General features: G+C 31.9%; 1 long non-coding RNA gene across 2 annotated transcripts in view; it reads right to left on the bottom strand.

Moving 5' to 3' along the window:
- Positions 1-1,964: 1,964 nt before the first annotated feature.
- The window catches only part of LOC114120551 (uncharacterized), a 65,087-nt gene continuing 53,802 nt past the window's right edge, over positions 1,965-13,249 (bottom strand). For both annotated transcript variants that reach the window (XR_007605924.1, XR_007605925.1), the window contains one exon: positions 1,965-2,067. This is a non-coding gene — a long non-coding RNA (uncharacterized LOC114120551). The remainder of the gene's footprint in view (positions 2,068-13,249) is intronic.

Below are 13,249 nucleotides of genomic sequence, written 5' to 3'. Positions count from 1 at the left end.
ATACTTACTACCTGTCATATAGTATTAACCTCTACATGCACGAGACGTTTATTCTTAATAAATAATATAACTGTGAAAATGCACTCGGCAGTGTCCCGCTACGTTTGACCACAGATCAGTGTGTATATAATAGTATGTATGTGATATATATGTGATGAAGGTATCACGCTGTGATTTAAGGAGATTAGGCGCGACTCGCAGACATATATAATATTATAACATTTATAAAATATAGGACATAATGCAAAAATAAATAAATAAGTACATTTTCTCCATCGGATTAGTACATGATTAATGTTCGTGTCGACCACCACCGAGAAGCCGAATTGTGATTTTTGAAAAAAATAATAAGAACGTTTTAGAGAAATCGGAACGATTTTGGACAAGTACAAATTAGATCTATGTACTAACAATATATAGGTATGATTAAGCCAGATGTGAGTATATTATATTTCATTGTTGTATTATTACAGTCGTAAGTAAAGTTTTGGAATCGCTAAAATCTTATTTGCACTGCGGACACACGTTTTCAATAGGGATGAATTTTCTAAGTCATTTGTCGTCTGTCGGTGATATAAAAACGCACCAAACCATATGCACTCTGCAGTGTCCCGCTACGTTTGACCACAGATTAGTGTGAATATTATATATAGTATCTTTGTGATTTATATATATATATGGTGGAGGTATCACGTGATTAAGGAGGTTAGATGCGGTTCACCTGTATAGGTATATATTATTATAACATTTATTATGTCGTATAGGTTCCTAGAGCAAACAAAAAAGTTTCCTTTTTACCCACTGCAGGATTATTATATGATTAATAATGTTCGTGTCGACCACCACTGCAGAAGAGCGAATTGCAATTCTTAGAAAAAGTAATAAGAAAATTTTGAGAGAAATCGTTACGGTTTTTATGTACAGGTACGCACATATAAATAATATATATGTATATATCATGTATAATCCAGAACGTTAAAGTAAACGGTGAAAATTTACTAATATAATATAATATCATATGTTGTAACACGTCACAAACCGTATTATAATATTATATGCACCGGACGGATATATAACTAAACTGACGATAAAACGTTATAAATTTAGTGTAGGCGTTGCCGTGGCAAGCGTATATCATAATGTACAATCGTGTTGGAACGCGTGTACACTACTTAGGTATATCGATATTCAAGAAAACCATACACACACTCACACACACATGATACTATATAGTTATACATATTATTTATATTATATCACACGATATTAAAGTTCTTTATACTATTATTATTACTTTTACACTATCGCTATCGATTATTTATGTTTTAATTTCTACTATACGGTTCGATAAGCACGAGAACTGCACGGTATTTACTCAGGCCGTTGACCAACGTCACAATAATAATAATTACAAACTGATTGTATACGCACTTATAAATATACGTCGCGAGTTATTTATTTAGAGACGTATATTATATGCTCGCGGTATGTTCCGGTTAGAAATAATACAAACTACAAACCTAGTGACGCCGACATTGCAGTACAGTGTATATGTATATAAATTCGAGGGAAATAGAGAGCGCGAGAGAAGAGAACGATCTAACCATATAGGTAGGCGTTTTTACTCTCGTTTTGAAAACGAAGTTAGAACGACCGACATCGCGTCTTTTATTAGTCGCAGAGGCCCAGAAGTCGATGCGTTTGAACGTTTTTACTAACGGTCCATAAAACACCAGATTATCCATCGAATCATTGCCCGCGAAGTGAAATGAAAAATAAAGCACATCATAATAATTTTGAAAATTGTAATCAGTGGATTTTGTTTAAAAACGTTAGATTATGTACAGAAAATATTCTTGTCATAATTTAACTTTTTGAACATTTCGCATGTTTTATTTTCAACGAGTATCTGCGCGAATCCTTTGTCTTATTATGAATTAAATTTTAGGGTTGCTTATGTAAATAGTACTTACCAAGGTTAATCAGTCAAATGTGTTATTGGGAGAGAAGGTAGCAGACGAAAGTGTTACTGTAGTCCACGAATATGGCTGCACATCGCGACGTTTGCTAAAAAAAAAAAAATCAATAAATGTTTATAATCGTGTATTATAAATGTACGAACATAACATATTATGAACACCAACGAAAACCGAGAGAAATAACATAATAATATAATATATATATATATATATATATAGGTGCAATAATTCAGTACATAACATATATTATAGTCGTGAGCCGATATCTGAGGCGCGCCTTGGGGGAAATATACTACACGTGCCCGATTAATAACTATAATATAGTAACAACTATAAATATATATACATTATATTGGCTCGATGTGCGTCGGGTGCGATCTCCGCATTATTTTTATGTTCCGTGTTTTAATAATATTGATGACTGCCGTGTCTCCCCCCACCCATTTTTGGTCATCACCCCAGACAAACGCCCACGCGACGGATTATTATCGGTCACAACATACACGTCTTTAGTCTTTCACACATTTATATAGTAATATACATCGGCTGGTGTACAGTTATTATTTTTGACGTCTGATCATTATTACGGATTAATAATAGTAAAATATTATGTTCGACGACGACCCGATGTTCACCACGTGTTATAGCTCGAATACTACGCAATATCATAATATTATAATGATCCGCATACACCACGCATATACCTATAATATATATGTATATATGTATACCGAGAACCGCTGATGACGACCGTGTTAGTGTGTGTGTTGTGTGTGTATCGGATATCGTTGGGATCCCGGAGACTTGATTTATATTTATTTACATTTTTATCCCGCTCGTGTATGCGCGGACACACGTTTGCAAACGAGCCTGTCAATATTATACCACGCGCTACACACATCTGGAATGCACGACGAACGAAAATGAATTAATAATTGAGTTCATCATCATCATAATATTTCGTTTGAATCGATTTTTTTTTTAATTTTTTTTTTTTTTTTAGAGAACTCATTTGTTATTGCCATAATAATATTTTTGTATATGTGCAATGAAAGTAAGTGCAAGTACGAGTTTATTAATAAGTTTGGTATATTATGTGTGATATAATTTCGCGTGTTGAAAAAATTGTACGATTGACGAGACAACAACAAAAAAAAATCATCCAATAAAACTTATTCTAAAACAATACAAAAAACCTATGATAAAATAACTCGTCCAAATCAAACGGCAGACACACTTGAGTCAAACAGAATACAGATTTAAGAAGAATAAAAAACACCGTCTTCGGCTAGTCGATCCCCCTTTTGAACAGAAGAGATAAAGCAATTATCAACAAACTCCACATCGGCCAGACATGACTAACATACATCATGGAAAAAGAAGAAAATCCAACGTGCACTATATATTACACTATATTACTTGCGGAACCGAACTCTCGGTCACATAATTACAGAATGCACCCAGTACGCAGACGAACTCGGCGATCTCAACAACATTCCTAACATCCTAGACGAAGCACACAGTCCAAAAACGGGCGCTATTCGACCCTAATTTTAAAATTCTTTGTCAAAAATAAGTTATGTAACTTAATTTAATATAAACATTGTAACTAATGACCTTTTATGTCGATGTTAATTAAGTTCAATAATAAAAATAAAAATAAATCATCCAATGATTTATTCTGACATCAAGTACGTTCAAGTTGTAATTTATTCATAGTATTTAGACCATAATCAGTAGTTTTGTAAAAAAACACGTTTTTCGAATAATTCAAACCTGCAGGTACAAAACTGGTCACATAGAATAAAAAGTAAAAGAAATAAAAATGTTATTATTTTAATACTAATTATAATTATTAAATTAGTTCAAATTTTAACGATATCATTTTTATTTTTATTTTCTTATAATTTTTGTATGAGTATTTTTTTTTAATTTAATAACAGAACAATGGGATGTAGGACGTAGGTACCTACTTGTGTTATTTCATCAAAATGGCTTACATTTTCAAAACAAATAAAAACACTGTACGAGTACTACTGCAGTTGTGATGTTGGTGGTACACAAATATAATACATATGTATATCTATTATATATAGAATATAAAAAAAATAATCATCATCGAAAATCACATTTTATATTAATAATCTATAGCAACGGGAGGAACGCAATAAACGATTTCAGTTTGAAACCAGAAGGGTTCAAAAGATTGAAATATATATAGTAGAAATCGATAAACGATGATATTATCAATTTTATTCTATTAACTTAACATGTCCTCTTAGACAAGAAAAATAGTACTTTTGTATTTTCTAAATTTAGGGCTACTCGTATCGTAAAAGCAATATATATTTTTAAAATGACAAAAGTCAACCAAAAAACTATACCACAGTAGTATTTTCTTATAAAATAATTACGCGCGTAGATCGTAAAATATATATTATACACATGACGTGAATTCACAAGATACTCAAGTCGACACATTAATAGATCAAATAATTTTCTGTAAGGGGTCGACCCTTCTTTAGAGTATAGTTAACACACATACAGCCATCACTACGGAATGGGTGAATCGGGAAATGTAATGTAATGTCTCCCCTGAGAAAAGGTATCAAACCATATAGAGTCATAAAAACACTAAAACTACGAATTACACGCCAAAAATAAAAATATGATTTCGAAATAATTTTGGACATTAATTTATTAAAAAAAAAAATTTTTTTAAATACCAACATTTAATTTTAGTTTTATAAAATTCGTCGTCTACAATTTATTGTGTTGTATACGAGTATAAAAAATATTATGTCACCGATGCAATGTTTAAGCATTAATTAATTTTTTCACGCATACATAAATATTATAAATATTTATACAATATTTATTATAAAGCAACCATTTATACATAAACTATAATATATTCGATTTTCATGATTCAAAACAAAATTTCTGTGTGAAACACTCTCTAACAATTCACGCAGATTGAAAAACGAAACTATACATAAACATCACTCTACAAATTTCGAGGAATATATATTTGCTGTGCAAAATTTGGTGCCAATTGAATAAGCGATTCCGGAGATAAAAGTCAATACCTATATATATATACTATATAAAAAACGCACGATAATTTTTATATAATATAAAGAAGAAGAAGAAGACATATTATAAATAATACGTGTATTTATACCATTACAATAAATAACTGTCAATAAGCGTGTCGTGTATATATCGATTATCTATTAAAAACGAACGTGATTTATAACACTTACATACACACACACAGACACACACACGTATAAGCAGTCGAGTCCGAGACGCGCATTAGAAGTTACCCGTAAATAATATTATATATTCATTCTTAATACCTATATAATAATATATGTGTAGATACTCAAATGTATACTGACTCGAGTTGTTTTGTGTTTAATTAATATCATACGCGACGTACGGGTAAATATACTATAAATACATCAATATAAATTGTATACCTTTCGGCGGGTAAAAAAAAACTATCCATATACCTTTGGAGCAGACGTGGAAAATACTGCTACGGTTTAGACGTATTGCGGTCCACATATATAATATAATATATATTATACGTTTTAAGTGCACTATATGAAGGCGTGTGACCACAGCATCCGAGTATACCGGTCAGCTCCGGAAGCCTGTCGCTTGTTCGCTGCACGGCGGTCGTCTTTCAAAACGGCCTCCTCTCCGCAAAGATTCGATATTGTGACTATACGCGACGGTCTTATTTATATATAAAGTTCATAATTTTTTTACTCGTATATATATATATATATAAACCACGACGTCCCCGAGGACCGCGCGCGACAAGTAAAATTGAAACGTATGACCTATTTGCGGGCATCCCTCCCGAGGCCTTTGCAGGCGGTTCTCTCTCATATCACTCTGCAGTTCATATATATATATATAAAGGTGACCCCTGTTCGCTATATCACAGTTCGCTTTCACCCTTTGTAAGTATATATGATGCACGGAGACGCACACATCGTCCAAACATGATGTATGACATTCGGTATTTTTTTTTATCCTCACAGCTTTTTCCAATGGCTATCCGTTATATCGTTCGCGCGTATATAGACGTGCGCGTGTGTGCGCGCTCGCGACAAGGAGAATATATAGGTATATATTGACAAGTATTATATATATATGGATGATAGTGTTGAGCCGAGCTCGGCGAGCCCATTTATCGTCAGATATTTCTACACCGCGTTAAATATACGATGATATAGGCATAGGCGGAGATTTGATCAAATTTGAGGGGGGGCTTAAATGTTGCTTTGCAAGTAAGACGTGGGGGCTTCGCCCCCACACCCCCACTCTATTATCTATCATACCTTCACTCTTCAGTACTCATCAACTACTAAATTACTAAATTACAAAATTACTAAATATGAATTACTAACTATATAATATTATGCACTTTAAAAATTATTAATTTATAATATAATACTATACTATAAATAAAAACTGAAGATTTACTTGATAATGATCAATAAAAAGTTGACTTTCTTCAAATTTTAGTATTTTTATGGTATATAATTATTATATTGACATTTATTTTGACAACATTCGGGAAAAAAATATTATTTTGTAAAGTTCCAAGATTTTGTCAATCGTTGTAAAATAAGTACCTTTTTTAATATTATATACAATGAAAAATGTTTGATAATTTTGGGGGGCTTTCGATATTTTTGGGGGGGCTAAGCCCCCCCAAGCACCCCCCAATCTCCGCCTATGGATATAGGTACCTACTACTAACTGAAAAGTTTTTGCTTCTTCTTGCCCGTCTCGTATATTATACGCCTATTGTCGACACTCAAACGTCTTTGATCAGGGACGGCCTTGAAAAAAACATTTCGGGAAGGGAAGTTTTGTTCGTCCAGACCACATTTTTTTTTTTACGTCGATATCTTTGAGTTACCGAACTCGCCATTAGGGAGAGGGCGAGACCGAGCTTTAGAAGCTATAATAGCTTTTCAAACATTTTATAACTTAAAACAATACCAAATATACCTATAAATATTATTTTTTATAAAAAATAAATAATAATTTTCACGGAAGCTTTAAGCCTCTCAAAGGCGACTGTAAGAGACTTTTTTTTTTTTAAAAAAAAACAACATATAATAAAAACAATGGTTCTAACATTATACTGTTATATCAACTTTTGTACACTCCATTATTATAGACCACCGTGTTCTGTGCGTGCTAAAGATTTAAAAAAAATATTCATATAAACGGTACGGCAGTTGGGTATATGCGTTTACACGCAACGTTAAACAAAATTTCTAAAATAAATGCCGAATATTTTATACGAAAAAAAGTCGATAGTCGTCCAGTGCAAGCGATTTCGATAAAGGCCTGCAGAAGTGCAGAACACCAGAATCGCTTTATAAATCGTTCGAACCTACGTTATTGCCGTGTGCACTGCAAATCAAAGTTTATACTTATACTATACATTTTAATATGTATGAGGTTTACAAAACAGTCTATTTTTTTTTTTTTTTTGATTCTTTTTTTCCGTTGGAATAATTTCGTAGAGACACGATAAAAGCTTAAGCCACACACGATATAATAACGTCAATAACATCGGTACAGACATTCAAATTCGCCATGACATGTAAGTTTGTTTAACCTACGTCACGTTACACAACGTATATTAAACTTGTTGCAGTCGAGCAATCCGATCATTGCATGATTGTCATTATACGCGTAAGACTATTACATCCGACGTAGAGGCTATATACTATATAATATGCTGATTTGTATATAGTTAATGCTACGACTTATACTGTGCACATAATATATGTGTGTAGCGAACTACATATCGGTCGGCTGATTTCCCCGGACCGTACTAAGTCCGCGAACAACCCAGGATTTATCTAATACAAACGACTGCGTATAATATAATAGCAGAATACCACATTGCGTCTCGTCTACCTTTTGCCGGATGAGTTAGGTCCCCGAAAAGGGTATATATATATATATATATATATATATACGTAATAAAGTCCAACCATATAGATGTGTCTGGTTTATTTGAAAGAGATCGTTTTAGTGGAATATATTATATATACACATTCGTCCCGTATTAAAAATAATTAAATACAAATATTTGGTTAATATGTATATATGATCATTAAAACTATTCATAATATAGTTTTAATGTAGTTATTTAATTTTACTAATGCCATAAACGACAAAGTAAGAGGTCTCTTTATTCTGTACTTGCATTCACTCATTAATCATTATATTGTACCTATACCTATATAAAAGTATCGATATCAATTAACAATTTAAGCTCGCTGTTCAATGTACGTAACAGTTAGGTGACAAGAATAATAAATTTGTACATGAAAAATGTCATATATAATTAAAATATAATTTTATTAAGTATATAATATACTTTTTTTTTTTTTGAAGTATTTGATTAACGTTTCCAAAAATCGTACGTTTTTGTTTAAAATATTAGGTCAGTATAATTGCGTTAAATTATCATTGTTATATGCTCAAAATAATATTAAATGTTATAAATACAAAATTAAAGTTTTTAATCAAGTTTTTTATACTTATTGAAAATATTAAACGACAAAACATTCAAGTTTGTTGTTTGACAACCAACTCCATGACAATGCCATAAAATATTCAAATCGGTTTGTGACTTACATCGGTATTACTGAGCAATGCAAATAATAAATGTAAATGTACCTGAACAAAACTTGTGAACTGTGATCTGGGACGCGACTATAGCTTGTCTTCAATATGCTCGTAATAAAGGTACTATGTAAGTTAAACCTGATTATCGGAAAACAATTTGAAGGCAGAGCAAAACAACAAGAAAAAAAAAGAAACTGATATAATTATACTCACATTTTATTCTTCGTATTCATCCGAATCTCAGAAATCTTCAACCACCTGCAGCAGTACCTACCTACATAGTCGTTAAAAGTTAGACTTTTTACGCAACGTTGCACTCGCGAAGACGCTCAAAGTCTATAATTCTGAAGTACCCACACATCGAAGTGAGGATTTTATTGTAAGGCGCGATGGAAGTGTATTTTTTTCTTTTACAAACAGCGTGTAATAGAGATAATAGTTTTGTCATTTATACAGTAAGCGTTGTATACGCACTGTGTATAGAATGACTATATATTATTTATACAACATAAAAACCGTGTAATAGTATAGGTTATATATATTATTATAATAAAATTATTAAAATCATTATATTATTGCTGGTTGAAATGCTTTATAGAATTATTAAGGTCTCCACACACTGCAGCGGTGGCGGTAAAATTGTGTCCGGACTCATTTTAACGCTACCGCCACCATCACCGCCACCGCTACCGCTGCAGTTTGTGGGCACCTTTATATAATAATGGATGGAAATTATCAAATAATTTATAATAACAAAAGCATGACTAGTGATAATATTGTACTATTGTTTTTTTGTGCTATTATTAATTTTAGGACATCGCGTCTCTATAAACGAGATTATCTACACAATTTTCATGTTTATTCGTCATCGCTAACCATTATAGTGTTATCTATTTCCACATACCGGAGTTCCGCAATTATTACCATAATCCATCCATTATATAGCTGACATTAAACAAATATATTATAATTTATGAACCTATTTTTGAAGTATATCTTGCTTGTTGTTATATTACTGCTCACGATAACACATAAAGAACAGTACGTGGCATAATATTATTAATACTACAATATTACTAAAATAACCATTACCGCAGACCGATAACGATTCTCACAGCTATTATTATTATTGTTAACAATAAAATAATATTATAATCTACAAACAAACATTGTACTACTTATATAAAATTATCAAATTACTTATCACGATATATACTTTATTTTTCATTATAATCGGTGGTTTTGAGATAGGAATTGTTAACCAATATTTAATTTACAAACATTTCCGTTTTTATAGGTAAACATTATAGTTGACTTTAACCTTTGGTTAACTTTATATTATTTACACACCCGTATACTAATAATAATTTATCGTAAATAGTTTGATAATAATTATTAAAAATAATTCATTTTGGACTTGAATTTTATAAACCATCCAAAAATTAATCAAAACGTATAGATACACTAATAAAATATATTGATTTTAAAAAAAATCTATTTGTTAAAAGTTTCTTGATGAGGTTTTCAGTCACTAGAAACTATAATATTTATTATTAGATCCAATAGACAACACTTCAACAGTAATCTGTAAAACAGCCCTGTAAATGTATTAAACAATAAACACCTATTGCTGACTTGGAGACAAACAATGGAATAATAATAGTGAAAACTGTAAGTACACAATAAGGCGTGGAATTTGAAAGAAGCTTTTGCAAATTAACAATGTCGATATAATAACATGTAAATGTCTACATAATATATATACCACACTGTATATTATCGTTTCGTATTTACATTTAATGCATATAATAAGTTAATGTAAATGTGTATTTATTATTTATGTATGTGTACATCAAATTATTATGTTAAAACAATACCCGAGAAGGGCTGTGCATCGAATAAATGCAATTTCATAAAGTCCATAGACAACCATATACCTGCAGCAATAATACTATAATAAATTTAAAACTGCAAAGTTCAATAATTGTTAAAAATAAAATGTAAAAATGTTTTAAAGCAATATTTAAATGTTAATAAAAGCTAGCGCTGGGGATAAATAAAAAATGTTTCACATAGGATTCCTTATTCTGCGAGAAAATAAAATCAAGTTTCGGATCGACGTTCGACTGTAACGATGTGCGCGACGAGGACAATGTGACAATATTATAATATATTATACACGATTATCCGTCTAAACGGGTGCGTGAATATGGTTATAAGTAAACTATACATTATAATATTACACAAATGTTTCGGTCTGCAGCGGTAGAATTCAATAAAAACAAAAAGAAAGTAGCCACTGAAAAAAATCAACAAATATTGCGTATTACGAAATTTATACAGAGTGATTCACCAAACATGCTCACCTCTGTTTTTTCATTTAATAATAAATTTATTCAAATTCTGATTTTTTGAATTTTTAAATATATTCAAAAACCATATTATAAAATTCTTGAGATTTGGGTGTTGTGATGATATAATAAGGTTTTTCAAATGACATTTCGCCCCTTTTTTACTGTATATACTTTTGGTGCATAGCTTATATGTGCCTTATTTAAAATTTAAACGAGATCTCATTTATTAAAATATTTGTACTAAAGATAATAGTCCTTAAAAAAACGACCAACATTGGATTATTTAACAATAAACATTGAACTATTAAATTAATGTTAATACGAGATAGATTATGATATTAATCACTATATATTTTTCTTATAGCGTAGCAACTATATATAGCTGATAATTTTCCAAACCCAGATTCGGATACGTCAAAATGTTCATGGAAATTATTATAAGTTAAAACGTTTACATTAAAAAAATGAGTGAGGGGGTGATTGTCGTTGGAAAAACAAAAGTTTGTATCTCCTTTACAGTTGCTGCAGTTTGAAAATATCGTCTCACAGTAAACATATTTAAATATTCCCAAAAGCAGATTTCATATGACTGCATTAGAGGAAAAAAGAAAATAAAAGGTGAGCAATGAGCGCGCACGCGGTGAATCGCTCTGTAAATAGATTTCACAAAAAGAATAATATGCATACGACTGGCACGGGTTTCGCGTAGATCAACAGAGAATCGATTGATACTAGTAAATGTGTTATTCTTGTGTGTGCGTGAACTCGGACTCACGAAGATCGAGATATATAGAAAGAGAAAAAGAGCGAGTGGGCGAGTGGGTATATTCGCGTACGAGTGGAGTGTAAATACAAATGGGTCAGCAGCGCGTGCAGTGCGGCGGCGAAGTGGTCAAATATTGCCCTCTCGTAGTACAACAATTTTCTTCCGTCTCCGCGTGAGTAATGGGTGCAGATTTTCTTTTGATATCTGCCGGCGAGGGAGGAGGGACGGCGTACACAGCGGTCGTTGCCCATAAACTATCCGTTATTATCAATCCGCCGGGATAAAGGTACACACACTCCGTCCGCCACCGCCGCCGCATCGATATTTATGTACATATATATAATAATAATAATAATACGACCCCACGTCCGTGTGTGTATACATCGATATCAATATCAATATGTTTGTGTGTGTGTGTGGAGAATGATATAATAATATGTTGCACATATAAACGGAGAACCGCCGCCGTAACCAAACTGCAATTTCGGCACGCGAAATATGGGGAAAATATTATTTTTACAGCTATATCGATTTCCCGACTTCAGCTCGTCGCGGATTACCGAACATTTTATATCTCCTATTTTTTGTTTTATATATATCTTTTTTTTCGGCTTATATAGATTTTTATCAGCTATCTGCTATATACCTAGCGCACTTGCATCGTGTGCGTGGTGCCGTGTGCCAACGGGATATTTTTGTTTTATTATAACGACCCGAGAGCTGCCGCCACCGCCGATATTTAATCAAAAAACTATATCGTAAGAAGAGAGCGAAAAAAATCCTTAAATCTCTGTTCGAACTATATAAATAATGTTACAAATAATATCGCACAGTATTGTCCGGTACGACAATAAATAAGGAGGGGATTTTTTTTTTTGTACGAAAAGACAGAAGAAACTAAACATATTGTATACACAACGTATACATATACATGTTGTTTATAGTATCATATATGAGATATGCGAATAGGACCCCGTCGCAGGGTTGTTAAGATTCGCGGTGGTTTTACGCACAGTTATATCTTTATATAGTTTGTTTTCGGTCGATGTTGATATTTATTTAATGTATAGTACCTACGCGGTATCATATTATATGGTATTATTATACGTATATATACGTAGCAAAAAGTTTATGATCGTATATAAGAAGTATTTATTATACAATATGCTGGTATAAATCTCTATATATCTATATTTTATATCTAAATCATGTATACAGTAGTGGCGTATGTTTAGAATTTTACGACGATGAGGGGCAACAACGGTTTTTCCGCCGCGGCTTCATATTCACCCTTTTTCACGAAATGAAAATACCGACGTCGTAAGTATGAACGAGTAGTAAGTATCCTTGTTTATTAGTAAATCATTTCTACATTGACAAAAAAATATTTTATTCAATAAAAAACCAATTTTTTTTTACAAACCCATGTGTATATGACTATACATACGACGTATTATTGGTAACTCGATATT

The sequence above is a fragment of the Aphis gossypii genome, chromosome X (genome assembly GCF_020184175.1).
Source record: "Aphis gossypii isolate Hap1 chromosome X, ASM2018417v2, whole genome shotgun sequence".
Classification (NCBI taxonomy): Eukaryota; Metazoa; Arthropoda; class Insecta; order Hemiptera; family Aphididae; genus Aphis; species Aphis gossypii.
The sequence above is the reverse complement of the archived record's forward strand: the minus strand, read 5'-3'. Positions and strand labels throughout refer to the sequence as shown.